At 56.9% G+C, this 4,555-nt stretch overlaps 1 long non-coding RNA gene across 2 annotated transcripts; it reads right to left on the bottom strand.

The window, feature by feature from the left end:
- On the bottom strand, window positions 1–3,230 carry LOC308647804. Of its 2 annotated transcripts, XR_014021705.1 has the most exons (4): window positions 3,130–3,230; window positions 2,788–2,973; window positions 2,551–2,649; window positions 1–135 (listed from the first exon to the last, which is right to left on the bottom strand). It is a non-coding gene; the product is annotated as an uncharacterized lncRNA (long non-coding RNA). The 2 variants fall into 2 exon arrangements; XR_014021704.1 differs by having other exon boundaries at window positions 1–2,649.
- Between the last annotated feature and the right edge of the window lie 1,325 nt (window positions 3,231–4,555).

Raw genomic sequence — 4,555 nt, 5'->3', positions numbered from 1 at the left:
GGGAAGGACTGGGGATTCCGGGGAAGCCCGCAGACCCTGAGCGGCCTCTGTGCCGGGTGTGGACAGTGGAGACGGCTGTGGGCACGGCAGGGGGCAGGAGGGCCCCGGTACCCTCTGCTCTGCTTCGCTGTGAACCTGAAATCGCTCGTACAGTCAGTCACTGGGAAAAACAGTCACGGAGCCCGCGGAAAGGGAAACACAGGAGCGCACTCGGAGGAGCTCCGCTGCCAAGGAGAACTGCGGCCAGAAATGAGCCGCAAGTCCACGCGTCACAGGGGACAGAGGCGAGGACTTGGGAGGGAATCCCTGCTCCAGGAGAACCCTAACAAGCACAGAAGGAAACGTGACGTTGAAGATGGTCCACAGGTGCCAAAGCTACCCGGCGAAAGGCGGCCGGGAAGGCAGAGCTGCCTTCCCCAAAGGGCTCGGTGGGGAGCTAAACTGACTCCCGAATTCCTGTGCCGAAACCCCACCCAGGACCTTAGCATGTGACTGGAAAGGGGGCCTTCAGGGAGGCCAGGTCGATGGAGAGGTCACGTGGGGGGACCCTCACCTGACCTGACTGGGGTCCTCCAAAGAAAGGGGAGTGGTTCCAGGCCATGTGCAGACAGCGGAAGGGGCTGTCTGCCAGCACAGGACAGAGCCCCCTAGAGAATCTGACCCTGCCCACACCCTGACCTTGCACGTCTGGCCTGTGAGAAGATCCACGTCTGCTGTCTCCGTCACTCACAGGAGCTGTCTCACCATGGCAGCCTGAGCGGACCGAGGGACGCTGCCACCTGCTACTTACACATCCCCAGAGGAAAGCACGTGCTTACACAGGAGGACCAGCAAAAGCCACCAAAACAAATGTCACCATCACCGCAGAGTCCAGCCACCACCCTGTGCCCACTGACGTGGTGCCCATCTCCTCAGTCACTCCCATCCCATCGCAGACTCTGAAGCCAGTCACCAGGGAGCATGGGTCCACCCCAAACTGAGAGGTGGTCTGCAAGATGACCGGCCTGTGGCCTTCCAAGTCTTAAGGGCATGAATGACAAAGAAGGCACAGACCAAAGAGGCACGACCCGTGTTCCCAGTTTAGAATAAAGTGTCTGCCTTCAAAATTACTGTTAACAGTTCCTGGAATCTGGATCTAGACTGGGTTCAATACTAGACCTGAATCCATGTCAAAGCTTCTCATTCCAAAAAATGGTAGCTTAACTTGGGATCAACTGCACTCTGTGTGTGATGTCTCCAATTTACAGATGCTCAGGAAGAAATGCAGCATGTGCTGGTACATGAGTACACACATGTGCTGTATGTGTACACATAAACACGCTTATCACAGATATTGTTCAAAGTACATGAGGGTCATGTGCATGAGTGTGTACTCACACATTCACACACATTCATGCCCACAGGGAGAGTTGGGAGGAGGCAGGAGTGCTGGAGCCAATGTGATCAGATATAAGCAACGTGAAGTGAACCTGTGAACGGGTACACAGGAGCCTTGTGTGATGCTTTTGTAACTTCATACAATGTTAAAAATTTCAAGAAGAAAGCTATCCTGGAAGAAAATATTTATGATCCATGAATCTAGAAAAGGATAAACATCCAGGGTGTGTCAGCAGTTTCTACAACTCAACAATAAAAAGGGGAAAAAAAACTAAAATGAATAGGAGAGTTGAATAAGTACTTCATGAAAGAAGACATTCAAAGGACCAAACAGCACTTGAAAAGCCACATAGGGAAATTCAAATTAAAGCCACAATGAGGGACCAATGTGTGTTATTGGATAATGATAAACATGGTCACCATCCACAGGTGTGGAGCGTCTGGGACTCTTGGGCACCTCCCGGGGAGAGTCAAGTCACAGGGCCACCTGTGGAGACTGCTTGGCAGTCTCCTCCACTGGCCTTCGGCTCACCCATGACATGCCAAATCCGGTTCTGGGGACCTACCTACTCAAGGGAAATAAAAACACACACATGCAAAAAAAAAACTTTAGTGCAAATGCCCATTTGTGCTTCCGTGATGAGGGATCCCAAATGCCCGTCAATAGACCAGTAGATAAATTGTGGTCAATCAATACAGTGAAATGCCATCAAACAGCCAAGGAAAGACTGCACAAAAGATCATGAGCCTCAGACCGACTTGCTGAGTGGCAGAAATCAGTCGGACAGATTCTCTTCCTTTCCAGTGGAGTCCCACAGCGGGCACAGCTGTCCCTGATCAGAGCAGCTGCTGCCCTGGGGAGGGTGTGAACTTTCTGGGTGAGGCAGGGTCACCCAGACACACACACACACACACACACACACACACACACACACACGACCAGAAACTTCCACATTAGAATAACATTATGTAAGTTCAAAGGGTCTGCCCCTTACTAACTTGACACCCCTACAGGTCCCCAGAGAGCCTGGAAGGGAGCTGGGCCCCCTGCCAGGCACCTCATCCCACTTTCCCATGGAGTATGAGGAAAGGCTCTGACCCCTCCGTCTGCTGCAGTGGGGTGGGGGCGGCGCAGCCCATTTAACACACACCCCAAAACCAGGGCATTCTCACCCAGCAGGGCAGGGGATCCTGCTGCCTTCAGCCCTCGGCTTGTCCAGGACAGTGTCTCTGTGTTCCCCGGGACAGAGGAGGGCCAAGGAAGGACTTCTCCTGAAAGGACAGGTGGCCAGACATGGAAGGCAGTGGGAAGTGCCCGTCAGGCTGCAAAGAAACAGCCCAACCGCGAGGCTCTTTCTGGGGTAGGAAGGAGGCCTGGAGGGCCAGGAGGAAGCTGGGGGATGGACTCACAGGTGCCTCCAGGTGACTGGCACCTCTGGACCCAGAAGGCCGCGGGAGTCAGAGACGGGACTGGGTAGGACGGGCTTCCCGGGGCTCTGGTGATGTCTGAGCCGGCACAGCCAGGGTGATGAGCTGGCCAGAGATGAATGGGAGTGGGCATGGGTCACAGCCGAGGAGCTCAGGCCAGAGCAGGACCTGGGAGAAAGGTCACACCTTTGAGAAGGGGACTGGACCGATTCAGGTTACCTTGGGGACCAGAGCTATGGCCAGGAGCTGAGCTCCTGGGAATGTAAGAGGGCAGAGGGCAGAGGGCAGAGGGCGGAGGTTGAGGGCTCCGACCAGGCATTGCACCTGTGCATCCCCAGGCATGTGGCCGCCTCTTGCTGGGCCTCAGTTTCTCCATTTTTCAAGTGAGGAGGATCAACCAGCTGAAAAGGAGAACAGGAAACAAAGCCCCATGATCACCCCGCGGGAAGGATGGGGGCGGGTCCCACTGAAGGAGGAACATGCCAGCTTCCACAGGCGTCTCTCGAGGTAGGGAGAGGCTGGCCCCCCCACTGCCCAGGATGAGGTCAGCAGAGGCGGGAGGGTAGGCTGCCAGAGCTGGCCGCGTCTCTGGGCTTCTCCAGGCTCTGCAGAGAGGACCCTCCTCCTTCCCGGTGCCTCTGCGCGGAGCCCGTGTGGCCCTGGCGAAAGGAGTCTCCTTCTTTTCCCAGTGGGACGACCAGGCCCTCTGAAACCTCGTTCCAGAGGCCACCCCTTTGGGAACAGCACCTTCACAATGGTCTGCGTGTCACTCTGTGGTGGGGACAAGCCCGGCTCCCCTCTCCCTACAACAGCAAGACCTTGCAGGGGAGCCCTGAAAACCAAGGTCGCCCAAGGCCAGGAGGACTTGGCCCCCTGAGCGTCACTGGCACGGACCTGTCGAAAATAGCTGCAGGGGAGTGTCGAAACCCGGGGGAGTGTGCCCAGGAGCCGTGCTGAGGGGGCACTCACCGAGGAGGAGGAGGCTTCTATTTCCCAACTGGCTTGTGAAAAAAAAAAGAAGTTATTTTCTTCTGGAGCTGGTGAAGCCGCCAGACGCCACCGCGCTGGCCCGGGGCACCTATCCAGGCTGGGGCCACGGCAGTGGTGATTTATTTGGTGTTTCTTTGAAAGTCCACCTCCCTGGCAGTCCACTACAGCCCTAAGTCCCTGCACGCACTCCAATTGGAAAGTGTGGAGAGGTCCAAGGAGAGGGAGGGCCTGTCCCAGGCGGGTGGTGGGAAGGGCCTAGTGCCCGTGGGTGCCGCCCGGTGATTTACGCCACAGGAAACAGAGGAGCAAAGCTGAGAAGTGGCGGCGGTGAGGGAGGAGGAGTAGGCACTTACAGAGCAGCAGGGATGGCCGCAGGGAGAAGATGAAGCCCCTGCGTGCCGTGGGCCCCACCCTCCTGTCCCTCAGCCGCTGATGCAGGGCAGGAAGCCCAGGTGTGTCCAGGCAGAGCCTGGGTGCCTGAGCCAACGTCCTGACCACACTCGGCGAGGTGAAGATTCCCTTCCTGTGACTCACTGCCCTCTCCCAGCCCGTCTGGCCTCCCATGATCAGGGTCCCTTGCCAAGGACTCAGAGGCGGCAGGTGGCCAACCCAGAGGCCTCAGGGTCTGAGATGGAAAACAGGGAGCACCACGTTGCCACCAGGACCAATCCCTCCCTGTCCCTGTCTTCTGCACACGGCCCTCTCTCCCGGGCAGGGTGTCGGCAACCCATTCCCTTCCAGGAAGACTGGTGAGCCCCTG

This window comes from Spermophilus citellus, assembly GCF_964194105.1.
Source record: "Spermophilus citellus genome assembly, chromosome: 4".
NCBI lineage: Eukaryota > Metazoa > Chordata > Mammalia > Rodentia > Sciuridae > Spermophilus > Spermophilus citellus.
The sequence above is the reverse complement of the archived record's forward strand: the minus strand, read 5'-3'. Positions and strand labels throughout refer to the sequence as shown.